This window comes from Ambystoma mexicanum, chromosome 4p, assembly GCF_040938575.1.
Source record: "Ambystoma mexicanum isolate Mex_15411 chromosome 4p, UKY_AmexF1_1, whole genome shotgun sequence".
Taxonomy (NCBI): Eukaryota; Metazoa; Chordata; class Amphibia; order Caudata; family Ambystomatidae; genus Ambystoma; species Ambystoma mexicanum.
Window position 1 is genome coordinate 843,608,651 of NC_090927.1, and position 12,615 is coordinate 843,621,265.

The 12,615-nt window shown below is 46.7% G+C and overlaps 21 non-coding genes and 19 pseudogenes across 21 annotated transcripts; all 40 read right to left on the reverse strand.

Moving 5' to 3' along the window:
* Window positions 1-256: 256 nt before the first annotated feature.
* On the reverse strand, window positions 257-365 carry LOC138456746 (5S ribosomal RNA; annotated as a pseudogene).
* Window positions 366-471: 106 nt separating this feature from the next.
* LOC138459439 (5S ribosomal RNA) lies at window positions 472-580 on the reverse strand (annotated as a pseudogene).
* Window positions 581-687: 107 nt separating this feature from the next.
* On the reverse strand, window positions 688-796 carry LOC138459441 (5S ribosomal RNA; annotated as a pseudogene).
* Window positions 797-902: 106 nt separating this feature from the next.
* On the reverse strand, window positions 903-1,021 carry LOC138461052 (5S ribosomal RNA). The gene has a single exon (XR_011263694.1). It is a non-coding gene; the product is annotated as a 5S ribosomal RNA (ribosomal RNA).
* A 106-nt stretch (window positions 1,022-1,127) lies between these two features.
* Window positions 1,128-1,246, reverse strand: LOC138463580 (5S ribosomal RNA). The gene has a single exon (XR_011266166.1). It is a non-coding gene; the product is annotated as a 5S ribosomal RNA (ribosomal RNA).
* Window positions 1,247-1,709: 463 nt separating this feature from the next.
* LOC138456747 (5S ribosomal RNA) lies at window positions 1,710-1,818 on the reverse strand (annotated as a pseudogene).
* A 106-nt stretch (window positions 1,819-1,924) lies between these two features.
* LOC138462614 (5S ribosomal RNA) lies at window positions 1,925-2,043 on the reverse strand. The gene has a single exon (XR_011265209.1). It is a non-coding gene; the product is annotated as a 5S ribosomal RNA (ribosomal RNA).
* Window positions 2,044-2,149: 106 nt separating this feature from the next.
* Window positions 2,150-2,268, reverse strand: LOC138461290 (5S ribosomal RNA). Its single transcript, XR_011263913.1, has one exon. It is a non-coding gene; the product is annotated as a 5S ribosomal RNA (ribosomal RNA).
* A 463-nt stretch (window positions 2,269-2,731) lies between these two features.
* On the reverse strand, window positions 2,732-2,840 carry LOC138459763 (5S ribosomal RNA; annotated as a pseudogene).
* A 106-nt stretch (window positions 2,841-2,946) lies between these two features.
* On the reverse strand, window positions 2,947-3,065 carry LOC138461862 (5S ribosomal RNA). Its single transcript, XR_011264468.1, has one exon. It is a non-coding gene; the product is annotated as a 5S ribosomal RNA (ribosomal RNA).
* A 106-nt stretch (window positions 3,066-3,171) lies between these two features.
* Window positions 3,172-3,290, reverse strand: LOC138463581 (5S ribosomal RNA). The gene has a single exon (XR_011266168.1). It is a non-coding gene; the product is annotated as a 5S ribosomal RNA (ribosomal RNA).
* A 470-nt stretch (window positions 3,291-3,760) lies between these two features.
* LOC138456748 (5S ribosomal RNA) lies at window positions 3,761-3,869 on the reverse strand (annotated as a pseudogene).
* Window positions 3,870-3,975: 106 nt separating this feature from the next.
* LOC138459443 (5S ribosomal RNA) lies at window positions 3,976-4,084 on the reverse strand (annotated as a pseudogene).
* Window positions 4,085-4,191: 107 nt separating this feature from the next.
* LOC138459444 (5S ribosomal RNA) lies at window positions 4,192-4,300 on the reverse strand (annotated as a pseudogene).
* Window positions 4,301-4,407: 107 nt separating this feature from the next.
* Window positions 4,408-4,526, reverse strand: LOC138461053 (5S ribosomal RNA). The gene has a single exon (XR_011263695.1). It is a non-coding gene; the product is annotated as a 5S ribosomal RNA (ribosomal RNA).
* A 106-nt stretch (window positions 4,527-4,632) lies between these two features.
* On the reverse strand, window positions 4,633-4,751 carry LOC138463582 (5S ribosomal RNA). Its single transcript, XR_011266169.1, has one exon. It is a non-coding gene; the product is annotated as a 5S ribosomal RNA (ribosomal RNA).
* A 463-nt stretch (window positions 4,752-5,214) lies between these two features.
* On the reverse strand, window positions 5,215-5,323 carry LOC138456749 (5S ribosomal RNA; annotated as a pseudogene).
* Window positions 5,324-5,429: 106 nt separating this feature from the next.
* On the reverse strand, window positions 5,430-5,548 carry LOC138462626 (5S ribosomal RNA). Its single transcript, XR_011265221.1, has one exon. It is a non-coding gene; the product is annotated as a 5S ribosomal RNA (ribosomal RNA).
* Window positions 5,549-5,654: 106 nt separating this feature from the next.
* On the reverse strand, window positions 5,655-5,773 carry LOC138461292 (5S ribosomal RNA). The gene has a single exon (XR_011263915.1). It is a non-coding gene; the product is annotated as a 5S ribosomal RNA (ribosomal RNA).
* A 463-nt stretch (window positions 5,774-6,236) lies between these two features.
* LOC138459764 (5S ribosomal RNA) lies at window positions 6,237-6,345 on the reverse strand (annotated as a pseudogene).
* A 106-nt stretch (window positions 6,346-6,451) lies between these two features.
* Window positions 6,452-6,570, reverse strand: LOC138461863 (5S ribosomal RNA). Its single transcript, XR_011264469.1, has one exon. It is a non-coding gene; the product is annotated as a 5S ribosomal RNA (ribosomal RNA).
* A 106-nt stretch (window positions 6,571-6,676) lies between these two features.
* On the reverse strand, window positions 6,677-6,795 carry LOC138463584 (5S ribosomal RNA). The gene has a single exon (XR_011266171.1). It is a non-coding gene; the product is annotated as a 5S ribosomal RNA (ribosomal RNA).
* A 470-nt stretch (window positions 6,796-7,265) lies between these two features.
* Window positions 7,266-7,374, reverse strand: LOC138456750 (5S ribosomal RNA; annotated as a pseudogene).
* A 106-nt stretch (window positions 7,375-7,480) lies between these two features.
* Window positions 7,481-7,589, reverse strand: LOC138459445 (5S ribosomal RNA; annotated as a pseudogene).
* Window positions 7,590-7,696: 107 nt separating this feature from the next.
* On the reverse strand, window positions 7,697-7,805 carry LOC138459446 (5S ribosomal RNA; annotated as a pseudogene).
* A 107-nt stretch (window positions 7,806-7,912) lies between these two features.
* Window positions 7,913-8,031, reverse strand: LOC138461055 (5S ribosomal RNA). Its single transcript, XR_011263697.1, has one exon. It is a non-coding gene; the product is annotated as a 5S ribosomal RNA (ribosomal RNA).
* A 106-nt stretch (window positions 8,032-8,137) lies between these two features.
* LOC138463585 (5S ribosomal RNA) lies at window positions 8,138-8,256 on the reverse strand. Its single transcript, XR_011266172.1, has one exon. It is a non-coding gene; the product is annotated as a 5S ribosomal RNA (ribosomal RNA).
* Window positions 8,257-8,719: 463 nt separating this feature from the next.
* Window positions 8,720-8,828, reverse strand: LOC138456751 (5S ribosomal RNA; annotated as a pseudogene).
* A 106-nt stretch (window positions 8,829-8,934) lies between these two features.
* LOC138462639 (5S ribosomal RNA) lies at window positions 8,935-9,053 on the reverse strand. The gene has a single exon (XR_011265233.1). It is a non-coding gene; the product is annotated as a 5S ribosomal RNA (ribosomal RNA).
* A 106-nt stretch (window positions 9,054-9,159) lies between these two features.
* LOC138461294 (5S ribosomal RNA) lies at window positions 9,160-9,278 on the reverse strand. The gene has a single exon (XR_011263916.1). It is a non-coding gene; the product is annotated as a 5S ribosomal RNA (ribosomal RNA).
* A 463-nt stretch (window positions 9,279-9,741) lies between these two features.
* On the reverse strand, window positions 9,742-9,850 carry LOC138459765 (5S ribosomal RNA; annotated as a pseudogene).
* A 106-nt stretch (window positions 9,851-9,956) lies between these two features.
* On the reverse strand, window positions 9,957-10,075 carry LOC138461864 (5S ribosomal RNA). Its single transcript, XR_011264470.1, has one exon. It is a non-coding gene; the product is annotated as a 5S ribosomal RNA (ribosomal RNA).
* Window positions 10,076-10,181: 106 nt separating this feature from the next.
* Window positions 10,182-10,300, reverse strand: LOC138463586 (5S ribosomal RNA). Its single transcript, XR_011266173.1, has one exon. It is a non-coding gene; the product is annotated as a 5S ribosomal RNA (ribosomal RNA).
* A 470-nt stretch (window positions 10,301-10,770) lies between these two features.
* Window positions 10,771-10,879, reverse strand: LOC138456752 (5S ribosomal RNA; annotated as a pseudogene).
* Window positions 10,880-10,985: 106 nt separating this feature from the next.
* On the reverse strand, window positions 10,986-11,094 carry LOC138459447 (5S ribosomal RNA; annotated as a pseudogene).
* A 107-nt stretch (window positions 11,095-11,201) lies between these two features.
* LOC138459448 (5S ribosomal RNA) lies at window positions 11,202-11,310 on the reverse strand (annotated as a pseudogene).
* A 106-nt stretch (window positions 11,311-11,416) lies between these two features.
* LOC138461056 (5S ribosomal RNA) lies at window positions 11,417-11,535 on the reverse strand. The gene has a single exon (XR_011263698.1). It is a non-coding gene; the product is annotated as a 5S ribosomal RNA (ribosomal RNA).
* A 106-nt stretch (window positions 11,536-11,641) lies between these two features.
* Window positions 11,642-11,760, reverse strand: LOC138463588 (5S ribosomal RNA). The gene has a single exon (XR_011266174.1). It is a non-coding gene; the product is annotated as a 5S ribosomal RNA (ribosomal RNA).
* Window positions 11,761-12,223: 463 nt separating this feature from the next.
* On the reverse strand, window positions 12,224-12,332 carry LOC138456753 (5S ribosomal RNA; annotated as a pseudogene).
* A 106-nt stretch (window positions 12,333-12,438) lies between these two features.
* Window positions 12,439-12,557, reverse strand: LOC138462652 (5S ribosomal RNA). The gene has a single exon (XR_011265246.1). It is a non-coding gene; the product is annotated as a 5S ribosomal RNA (ribosomal RNA).
* Between the last annotated feature and the right edge of the window lie 58 nt (window positions 12,558-12,615).

Here is a 12,615-nt window from a genome sequence, read left to right on the forward strand (position 1 = left end):
ACAATCAACACAATAATGGTTTTCTTTCATGCCTCTTGAAGGACTCAATATTCTCTGTACTGCATTACATGTGAAAGTCGATTTATTACCCATGAACACACTACCTGTATGCTAATTCTATGTAAAAAGGTAGCTCCAGCCCTCATGATGTTGTCCAACATTTCCGCTATAAAACGGGATACAATTATTTTGGAAACATACCAAATTTGAAAAATAATTGAGAAGTTGCGCAATTACTAATCATGGAGCACAAAAAAGCCTACAGCACCTGGTATTCCCAGGCAGTCTCCCATCCAGGTACTAACTAGGCCCGACCCTGCTTAGCTTCCGAGATCGGGCGCATTCAGTGTGGTGTGGCCGTAGGCTGTGGGCCTAGTGAGTTTTGTACTTTTAAGCATCTAGTCGGCTAGACCTTGCAGTTTTGAAAGGCAATTGTGAAATGGCTCACTTCCTGAACTTGGAGCACAAAAAAGCCTACAGCACCTGGTATTCCCAGGCGGTCTCCCATCCAGGTACTAACGAGGCCGGACACTGCTTAGCTTCCGAGATCAGACGCATTCAGTGTGGTGTGGCCGTAGGCTCTGGGCCTTGTGAGTTTTGTACTTTTAAGCATCTAGTCGGCTAGACCTTGCAGTTTTGAAAGGCAATTGTGAAATGGCTCACTTCCTGAACTTGGAGCACAAAAAAAGCCTACAGCACCTGGTATTCCCAGGCGGTCTCCCATCCAGGTACTAACGAGGCCGGACACTGCTTAGCTTCCGAGATCAGACGCATTCAGTGTGGTGTGGCCGTAGGCTCTGGGCCTTGTGAGTTTTGTACTTTTAAGCATCTAGTCGGCTAGACCTTGCAGTTTTGAAAGGCAATTGAGAAATGGCTCACTTCCTGAACTTGGAGTACAAAAAAGCCTACAGCACCTGGTATTCCCAGGCGGTCTCCCATCCAGGTACTAGCTAGGCCCGACACTGCTTAGCTTCTGAGATCAGACGAGATCAGGCGCATTCAGTGTGGTGTGGCCGTAGGCTCTGGGCCTAGTGAGTTTTGTACTTTTAAGCATCTAGTCGGCTAGACCTTGCAGTTTTAAAAGGCAATTGAGAAAGGGCTCACTTCCTGAACTTGGAGCACAAAAAAGCCTACAGCACCTGGTATTCCCAGGCGGTCTCCCATCCAGGTACTAACTAGGCCTGACACTGCTTAACTTCCAAGATCAGACGAGATCGGGTGCATTCAGTGTGGTGTGGCCGTAGGCTCTAGGAATGCTAAGAATATTACTCTTATGCATTTGCATTTAGTAAGCTAAGCCATGCAGCCACTTGCAACATGATACCACGCTCATCGCTCGATCAGGCTCGATCAGGCGAGATATATAAGACTGGTGGGCCCATTCAGGACTCCTATGTCTGGTAGGATAACTTTAATTCATCCATCCTGTGTCTGTTGCAGGGAGGTGGAGAGAACAATCAACACAATAATGGTTTTCTTTCATGCCTCTTGAAGGACTCAATATTCTCTGTACTGCATTACATGTGAAAGTCGATTTATTACCCATGAACACACTACCTGTATGCTAATTCTATGTAAAAAGGTAGCTCCAGCCCTCATGATGTTGTCCAACATTTCCGCTATAAAACGGGATACAATTATTTTGGAAACATACCAAATTTGAAAAATAATTGAGAAGTTGCGCAATTACTAATCATGGAGCACAAAAAAGCCTACAGCACCTGGTATTCCCAGGCAGTCTCCCATCCAGGTACTAACTAGGCCCGACCCTGCTTAGCTTCCGAGATCGGGCGCATTCAGTGTGGTGTGGCCGTAGGCTCTGGGCCTAGTGAGTTTTGTACTTTTAAGCATCTAGTCGGCTAGACCTTGCAGTTTTGAAAGGCAATTGTGAAATGGCTCACTTCCTGAACTTGGAGCACAAAAAAGCCTACAGCACCTGGTATTCCCAGGTGGTCTCCCATCCAGGTACTAACTAGGCCCGACACTGCTTAGCTTCTGAGATCAGACGAGATCAGGCGCATTCAGTGTGGTGTGGCCGTAGGCTCTGGGCCTAGTGAGTTTTGTACTTTTAAGCATCTAGTCGGCTAGACCTTGCAGTTTTAAAAGGCAATTGAGAAAGGGCTCACTTCCTGAACTTGGAGCACAAAAAAGCCTACAGCACCTGGTATTCCCAGGCGGTCTCCCATCCAGGTACTAACTAGGCCTGACACTGCTTAACTTCCGAGATCAGACGAGATCGGGTGCATTCAGTGTGGTGTGGCCGTAGGCTCTAGGAATGCTAAGAATATTACTCTTATGCATTTGCATTTAGTAAGCTAAGCCATGCAGCCACTTGCAACATGATACCACGCTCATCGCTCGATCAGGCTCGATCAGGCGAGATATATAAGACTGGTGGGCCCATTCAGGACTCCTATGTCTGGTAGGATAACTTTAATTCATCCATCCTGTGTCTGTTGCAGGGAGGTGGAGAGAACAATCAACACAATAATGGTTTTCTTTCATGCCTCTTGAAGGACTCAATATTCTCTGTACTGCATTACATGTGAAAGTCGATTTATTACCCATGAACACACTACCTGTATGCTAATTCTATGTAAAAAGGTAGCTCCAGCCCTCATGATGTTGTCCAACATTTCCGCTATAAAACGGGATACAATTATTTTGGAAACATACCAAATTTGAAAAATAATTGAGAAGTTGTGCAATTACTAATCATGGAGCACAAAAAAGCCTACAGCACCTGGTATTCCCAGGCAGTCTCCCATCCAGGTACTAACGAGGCCGGACACTGCTTAGCTTCCGAGATCAGACGCATTCAGTGTGGTGTGGCCGTAGGCTCTGGGCCTTGTGAGTTTTGTACTTTTAAGCATCTAGTCGGCTAGACCTTGCAGTTTTGAAAGGCAATTGTGAAATGGCTCACTTCCTGAACTTGGAGCACAAAAAAGCCTACAGCACCTGGTATTCCCAGGCGGTCTCCCATCCAGGTACTAATGAGGCCCAACACTGCTTAGCTTCCGAGATCAGACGAGATCGGGCGCATTCAGTGTGGTGTGGCCGTAGGCTCTGGGCCTTGTGAGTTTTGTACTTTTAAGCATCTAGTCGGCTAGACCTTGCAGTTTTAAAAGTCAATTGAGAAAGGGCTCACTTCCTGAACTTGGAGCACAAAAAAGCCTACAGCACCTGGTATTCCCAGGCGGTCTCCCATCCAGGTACTAACTAGGCCTGACACTGCTTAACTTCCAAGATCAGACGAGATCGGGTGCATTCAGTGTGGTGTGGCCGTAGGCTCTAGGAATGCTAAGAATATTACTCTTATGCATTTGCATTTAGTAAGCTAAGCCATGCAGCCACTTGCAACATGATACCACGCTCATCGCTCATCGCTCGATCAGGCTCGATCAGGCGAGATATATAAGACTGGTGGGCCCATTCAGGACTCCTATGTCTGGTAGGATAACTTTAATTCATCCATCCTGTGTCTGTTGCAGGGAGGTGGAGAGAACAATCAACACAATAATGGTTTTCTTTCATGCCTCTTGAAGGACTCAATATTCTCTGTACTGCATTACATGTGAAAATCGATTTATTACCCATGAACACACTACCTGTATGCTAATTCTATGTAAAAAGGTAGCTCCAGCCCTCATGATGTTGTCCAACATTTCCGCTATAAAACGGGATACAATTATTTTGGAAACATACCAAATTTGAAAAATAATTGAGAAGTTGCGCAATTACTAATCATGGAGCACAAAAAAGCCTACAGCACCTGGTATTCCCAGGCAGTCTCCCATCCAGGTACTAACTAGGCCCGACCCTGCTTAGCTTCCGAGATCGGGCGCATTCAGTGTGGTGTGGCCGTAGGCTGTGGGCCTAGTGAGTTTTGTACTTTTAAGCATCTAGTCGGCTAGACCTTGCAGTTTTGAAAGGCAATTGTGAAATGGCTCACTTCCTGAACTTGGAGCACAAAAAAGCCTACAGCACCTGGTATTCCCAGGCGGTCTCCCATCCAGGTACTAACGAGGCCGGACACTGCTTAGCTTCCGAGATCAGACGCATTCAGTGTGGTGTGGCCGTAGGCTCTGGGCCTTGTGAGTTTTGTACTTTTAAGCATCTAGTCGGCTAGACCTTGCAGTTTTGAAAGGCAATTGTGAAATGGCTCACTTCCTGAACTTGGAGCACAAAAAAAGCCTACAGCACCTGGTATTCCCAGGCGGTCTCCCATCCAGGTACTAACGAGGCCGGACACTGCTTAGCTTCCGAGATCAGACGCATTCAGTGTGGTGTGGCCGTAGGCTCTGGGCCTTGTGAGTTTTGTACTTTTAAGCATCTAGTCGGCTAGACCTTGCAGTTTTGAAAGGCAATTGTGAAATGGCTCACTTCCTGAACTTGGAGCACAAAAAAAGCCTACAGCACCTGGTATTCCCAGGCGGTCTCCCATCCAGGTACTAGCTAGGCCCGACACTGCTTAGCTTCTGAGATCAGACGAGATCAGGCGCATTCAGTGTGGTGTGGCCGTAGGCTCTGGGCCTAGTGAGTTTTGTACTTTTAAGCATCTAGTCGGCTAGACCTTGCAGTTTTAAAAGGCAATTGAGAAAGGGCTCACTTCCTGAACTTGGAGCACAAAAAAGCCTACAGCACCTGGTATTCCCAGGCGGTCTCCCATCCAGGTACTAACTAGGCCTGACACTGCTTAACTTCCAAGATCAGACGAGATCGGGTGCATTCAGTGTGGTGTGGCCGTAGGCTCTAGGAATGCTAAGAATATTACTCTTATGCATTTGCATTTAGTAAGCTAAGCCATGCAGCCACTTGCAACATGATACCACGCTCATCGCTCGATCAGGCTCGATCAGGCGAGATATATAAGACTGGTGGGCCCATTCAGGACTCCTATGTCTGGTAGGATAACTTTAATTCATCCATCCTGTGTCTGTTGCAGGGAGGTGGAGAGAACAATCAACACAATAATGGTTTTCTTTCATGCCTCTTGAAGGACTCAATATTCTCTGTACTGCATTACATGTGAAAGTCGATTTATTACCCATGAACACACTACCTGTATGCTAATTCTATGTAAAAAGGTAGCTCCAGCCCTCATGATGTTGTCCAACATTTCCGCTATAAAACGGGATACAATTATTTTGGAAACATACCAAATTTGAAAAATAATTGAGAAGTTGCGCAATTACTAATCATGGAGCACAAAAAAGCCTACAGCACCTGGTATTCCCAGGCAGTCTCCCATCCAGGTACTAACTAGGCCCGACCCTGCTTAGCTTCCGAGATCGGGCGCATTCAGTGTGGTGTGGCCGTAGGCTCTGGGCCTAGTGAGTTTTGTACTTTTAAGCATCTAGTCGGCTAGACCTTGCAGTTTTGAAAGGCAATTGTGAAATGGCTCACTTCCTGAACTTGGAGCACAAAAAAGCCTACAGCACCTGGTATTCCCAGGTGGTCTCCCATCCAGGTACTAACTAGGCCCGACACTGCTTAGCTTCTGAGATCAGACGAGATCAGGCGCATTCAGTGTGGTGTGGCCGTAGGCTCTGGGCCTAGTGAGTTTTGTACTTTTAAGCATCTAGTCGGCTAGACCTTGCAGTTTTAAAAGGCAATTGAGAAAGGGCTCACTTCCTGAACTTGGAGCACAAAAAAGCCTACAGCACCTGGTATTCCCAGGCGGTCTCCCATCCAGGTACTAACTAGGCCTGACACTGCTTAACTTCCGAGATCAGACGAGATCGGGTGCATTCAGTGTGGTGTGGCCGTAGGCTCTAGGAATGCTAAGAATATTACTCTTATGCATTTGCATTTAGTAAGCTAAGCCATGCAGCCACTTGCAACATGATACCACGCTCATCGCTCGATCAGGCTCGATCAGGCGAGATATATAAGACTGGTGGGCCCATTCAGGACTCCTATGTCTGGTAGGATAACTTTAATTCATCCATCCTGTGTCTGTTGCAGGGAGGTGGAGAGAACAATCAACACAATAATGGTTTTCTTTCATGCCTCTTGAAGGACTCAATATTCTCTGTACTGCATTACATGTGAAAGTCGATTTATTACCCATGAACACACTACCTGTATGCTAATTCTATGTAAAAAGGTAGCTCCAGCCCTCATGATGTTGTCCAACATTTCCGCTATAAAACGGGATACAATTATTTTGGAAACATACCAAATTTGAAAAATAATTGAGAAGTTGTGCAATTACTAATCATGGAGCACAAAAAAGCCTACAGCACCTGGTATTCCCAGGCAGTCTCCCATCCAGGTACTAACGAGGCCGGACACTGCTTAGCTTCCGAGATCAGACGCATTCAGTGTGGTGTGGCCGTAGGCTCTGGGCCTTGTGAGTTTTGTACTTTTAAGCATCTAGTCGGCTAGACCTTGCAGTTTTGAAAGGCAATTGTGAAATGGCTCACTTCCTGAACTTGGAGCACAAAAAAGCCTACAGCACCTGGTATTCCCAGGCGGTCTCCCATCCAGGTACTAATGAGGCCCAACACTGCTTAGCTTCCGAGATCAGACGAGATCGGGCGCATTCAGTGTGGTGTGGCCGTAGGCTCTGGGCCTTGTGAGTTTTGTACTTTTAAGCATCTAGTCGGCTAGACCTTGCAGTTTTAAAAGTCAATTGAGAAAGGGCTCACTTCCTGAACTTGGAGCACAAAAAAGCCTACAGCACCTGGTATTCCCAGGCGGTCTCCCATCCAGGTACTAACTAGGCCTGACACTGCTTAACTTCCAAGATCAGACGAGATCGGGTGCATTCAGTGTGGTGTGGCCGTAGGCTCTAGGAATGCTAAGAATATTACTCTTATGCATTTGCATTTAGTAAGCTAAGCCATGCAGCCACTTGCAACATGATACCACGCTCATCGCTCATCGCTCGATCAGGCTCGATCAGGCGAGATATATAAGACTGGTGGGCCCATTCAGGACTCCTATGTCTGGTAGGATAACTTTAATTCATCCATCCTGTGTCTGTTGCAGGGAGGTGGAGAGAACAATCAACACAATAATGGTTTTCTTTCATGCCTCTTGAAGGACTCAATATTCTCTGTACTGCATTACATGTGAAAATCGATTTATTACCCATGAACACACTACCTGTATGCTAATTCTATGTAAAAAGGTAGCTCCAGCCCTCATGATGTTGTCCAACATTTCCGCTATAAAACGGGATACAATTATTTTGGAAACATACCAAATTTGAAAAATAATTGAGAAGTTGCGCAATTACTAATCATGGAGCACAAAAAAGCCTACAGCACCTGGTATTCCCAGGCAGTCTCCCATCCAGGTACTAACTAGGCCCGACCCTGCTTAGCTTCCGAGATCGGGCGCATTCAGTGTGGTGTGGCCGTAGGCTGTGGGCCTAGTGAGTTTTGTACTTTTAAGCATCTAGTCGGCTAGACCTTGCAGTTTTGAAAGGCAATTGTGAAATGGCTCACTTCCTGAACTTGGAGCACAAAAAAGCCTACAGCACCTGGTATTCCCAGGCGGTCTCCCATCCAGGTACTAACGAGGCCGGACACTGCTTAGCTTCCGAGATCAGACGCATTCAGTGTGGTGTGGCCGTAGGCTCTGGGCCTTGTGAGTTTTGTACTTTTAAGCATCTAGTCGGCTAGACCTTGCAGTTTTGAAAGGCAATTGTGAAATGGCTCACTTCCTGAACTTGGAGCACAAAAAAAGCCTACAGCACCTGGTATTCCCAGGCGGTCTCCCATCCAGGTACTAACGAGGCCGGACACTGCTTAGCTTCCGAGATCAGACGCATTCAGTGTGGTGTGGCCGTAGGCTCTGGGCCTTGTGAGTTTTGTACTTTTAAGCATCTAGTCGGCTAGACCTTGCAGTTTTGAAAGGCAATTGTGAAATGGCTCACTTCCTGAACTTGGAGCACAAAAAAAGCCTACAGCACCTGGTATTCCCAGGCGGTCTCCCATCCAGGTACTAGCTAGGCCCGACACTGCTTAGCTTCTGAGATCAGACGAGATCAGGCGCATTCAGTGTGGTGTGGCCGTAGGCTCTGGGCCTAGTGAGTTTTGTACTTTTAAGCATCTAGTCGGCTAGACCTTGCAGTTTTAAAAGGCAATTGAGAAAGGGCTCACTTCCTGAACTTGGAGCACAAAAAAGCCTACAGCACCTGGTATTCCCAGGCGGTCTCCCATCCAGGTACTAACTAGGCCTGACACTGCTTAACTTCCAAGATCAGACGAGATCGGGTGCATTCAGTGTGGTGTGGCCGTAGGCTCTAGGAATGCTAAGAATATTACTCTTATGCATTTGCATTTAGTAAGCTAAGCCATGCAGCCACTTGCAACATGATACCACGCTCATCGCTCGATCAGGCTCGATCAGGCGAGATATATAAGACTGGTGGGCCCATTCAGGACTCCTATGTCTGGTAGGATAACTTTAATTCATCCATCCTGTGTCTGTTGCAGGGAGGTGGAGAGAACAATCAACACAATAATGGTTTTCTTTCATGCCTCTTGAAGGACTCAATATTCTCTGTACTGCATTACATGTGAAAGTCGATTTATTACCCATGAACACACTACCTGTATGCTAATTCTATGTAAAAAGGTAGCTCCAGCCCTCATGATGTTGTCCAACATTTCCGCTATAAAACGGGATACAATTATTTTGGAAACATACCAAATTTGAAAAATAATTGAGAAGTTGCGCAATTACTAATCATGGAGCACAAAAAAGCCTACAGCACCTGGTATTCCCAGGCAGTCTCCCATCCAGGTACTAACTAGGCCCGACCCTGCTTAGCTTCCGAGATCGGGCGCATTCAGTGTGGTGTGGCCGTAGGCTCTGGGCCTAGTGAGTTTTGTACTTTTAAGCATCTAGTCGGCTAGACCTTGCAGTTTTGAAAGGCAATTGTGAAATGGCTCACTTCCTGAACTTGGAGCACAAAAAAGCCTACAGCACCTGGTATTCCCAGGTGGTCTCCCATCCAGGTACTAACTAGGCCCGACACTGCTTAGCTTCTGAGATCAGACGAGATCAGGCGCATTCAGTGTGGTGTGGCCGTAGGCTCTGGGCCTAGTGAGTTTTGTACTTTTAAGCATCTAGTCGGCTAGACCTTGCAGTTTTAAAAGGCAATTGAGAAAGGGCTCACTTCCTGAACTTGGAGCACAAAAAAGCCTACAGCACCTGGTATTCCCAGGCGGTCTCCCATCCAGGTACTAACTAGGCCTGACACTGCTTAACTTCCGAGATCAGACGAGATCGGGTGCATTCAGTGTGGTGTGGCCGTAGGCTCTAGGAATGCTAAGAATATTACTCTTATGCATTTGCATTTAGTAAGCTAAGCCATGCAGCCACTTGCAACATGATACCACGCTCATCGCTCGATCAGGCTCGATCAGGCGAGATATATAAGACTGGTGGGCCCATTCAGGACTCCTATGTCTGGTAGGATAACTTTAATTCATCCATCCTGTGTCTGTTGCAGGGAGGTGGAGAGAACAATCAACACAATAATGGTTTTCTTTCATGCCTCTTGAAGGACTCAATATTCTCTGTACTGCATTACATGTGAAAGTCGATTTATTACCCATGAACACACTACCTGTATGCTAATTCTATGTAAAAAGGTAGCTCCAGCCCTCATGATGTTGTCCAACATTTCCGCTATAAAACGGGATACAATTATTTTGGAAACATACCAAATTTGAAAAATAATTGAGAAGTTGTGCAATTACTAATCATGGAGCACAAAAAAGCCTACAGCACCTGGTATTCCCAGGCAGTCTCCCATCCAGGTACTAACGAGGCCGGACACTGCTTAGCTTCCGAGATCAGACGCATTCAGTGTGGTGTGGCCGTAGGCTCTGGGCCTTGTGAGTTTTGTACTTTTAAGCATCTAGTCGGCTAGACCTTGCAGTTTTGAAAGGCAATTGTGAAATGGCTCACTTCCTGAACTTGGAGCACAAAAAAGCCTACAGCACCTGGTATTCCCAGGCGGTCTCCCATCCAGGTACTAATGAGGCCCAACACTGCTTAGCTTCCGAGATCAGACGAGATCGGGCGCATTCAGTGTGGTGTGGCCGTAGGCTCTGGGCCTTGTGAGTTTTGTACTTTTAAGCATCTAGTCGGCTAGACCTTGCAGTTTTAAAAGTCAATTGAGAAAGGGCTCACTTCCTGAACTTGGAGCACAAAAAAGCCTACAGCACCTGGTATTCCCAGGCGGTCTCCCATCCAGGTACTAACTAGGCCTGACACTGCTTAACTTCCAAGATCAGACGAGATCGGGTGCATTCAGTGTGGTGTGGCCGTAGGCTCTAGGAATGCTAAGAATATTACTCTTATGCATTTGCATTTAGTAAGCTAAGCCATGCAGCCACTTGCAACATGATACCACGCTCATCGCTCATCGCTCGATCAGGCTCGATCAGGCGAGATATATAAGACTGGTGGGCCCATTCAGGACTCCTATGTCTGGTAGGATAACTTTAATTCATCCATCCTGTGTCTGTTGCAGGGAGGTGGAGAGAACAATCAACACAATAATGGTTTTCTTTCATGCCTCTTGAAGGACTCAATATTCTCTGTACTGCATTACATGTGAAAATCGATTTATTACCCATGAACACACTACCTGTATGCTAATTCTATGTAAAAAGGTAGCTCCAGCCCTCATGATGTTGTCCAACATTTCCGCTATAAAACGGGATACAATTATTTTGGAAACATACCAAATTTGAAAAATAATTGAGAAGTTGCGCAATTACTAATCATGGAGCACAAAAAAGCCTACAGCACCTGGTATTCCCAGGCAGTCTCCCATCCAGGTACTAACTAGGCCCGACCCTGCTTAGCTTCCGAGATCGGGCGCATTCAGTGTGGTGTGGCCGTAGGCTGTGGGCCTAGTGAGTTTTGTACTTTTAAGCATCTAGTCGGCTAGACCTTGCAGTTTTGAAAGGCAATTGTGAAATGGCTCACTTCCTGAACTTGGAGCACAAAAAAGCCTACAGCACCTGGTATTCCCAGGCGGTCTCCCATCCAGGTACTAACGAGGCCGGACACTGCTTAGCTTCCGAGATCAGACGCATTCAGTGTGGTGTGGCCGTAGGCTCTGGGCCTTGTGAGTTTTGTACTTTTAAGCATCTAGTCGGCTAGACCTTGCAGTTTTGAAAGGCAATTGTGAAATGGCTCACTTCCTGAACTTGGAGCACAAAAAAAGCCTACAGCACCTGGTATTCCCAGGCGGTCTCCCATCCAGGTACTAACGAGGCCGGACACTGCTTAGCTTCCGAGATCAGACGCATTCAGTGTGGTGTGGCCGTAGGCTCTGGGCCTTGTGAGTTTTGTACTTTTAAGCATCTAGTCGGCTAGACCTTGCAGTTTTGAAAGGCAATTGAGAAATGGCTCACTTCCTGAACTTGGAGTACAAAAAAGCCTACAGCACCTGGTATTCCCAGGCGGTCTCCCATCCAGGTACTAGCTAGGCCCGACACTGCTTAGCTTCTGAGATCAGACGAGATCAGGCGCATTCAGTGTGGTGTGGCCGTAGGCTCTGGGCCTAGTGAGTTTTGTACTTTTAAGCATCTAGTCGGCTAGACCTTGCAGTTTTAAAAGGCAATTGAGAAAGGGCTCACTTCCTGAACTTGGAGCACAAAAAAGCCTACAGCACCTGGTATTCCCAGGCGGTCTCCCATCCAGGTACTAACTAGGCCTGACACTGCTTAACTTCCAAGATCAGACGAGATCGGGTGCATTCAGTGTGGTGTGGCCGTAGGCTCTAGGAATGCTAAGAATATTACTCTTATGCATTTGCATTTAGTAAGCTAAGCCATGCAGCCACTTGCAACATGATACCACGCTCATCGCTCGATCAGGCTCGATCAGGCGAGATATATAAGACTGGTGGGCCCATTCAGGACTCCTATGTCTGGTAGGATAACTTTAATTCATCCATCCTGTGTCTGTTGCAGGGAGGTGGAGAGAACAATCAACACAATAATGGTTTTCTTTCATGCCTCTTGAAGGACTCAATATTCTCTGTACTGCATTACATGTGAAAGTCGATTTATTACCCATGAACACACTACCTGTATGCTAATTCTATGTAAAAAGGTAGCTCCAGCCCTCATGATGTTGTCCAACATTTCCGCTATAAAACGGGATACAATTATTTTGGAAACATACCAAATTTGAAAAATAATTGAGAAGTTGCGCAATTACTAATCATGGAGCACAAAAAAGCCTACAGCACCTGGTATTCCCAGGCAGTCTCCCATCCAGGTACTAACTAGGCCCGACCCTGCTTAGCTTCCGAGATCGGGCGCATTCAGTGTGGTGTGGCCGTAGGCTCTGGGCCTAGTGAGTTTTGTACTTTTAAGCATCTAGTCGGCTAGACCTTGCAGTTTTGAAAGGCAATTGTGAAATGGCTCACTTCCTGAACTTGGAGCACAAAAAAGCCTACAGCACCTGGTATTCCCAGGTGGTCTCCCATCCAGGTACTAACTAGGCCCGACACTGCTTAGCTTCTGAGATCAGACGAGATCAGGCGCATTCAGTGTGGTGTGGCCGTAGGCTCTGGGCCTAGTGAGTTTTGTACTTTTAAGCATCTAGTCGGCTAGACCTTGCAGTTTT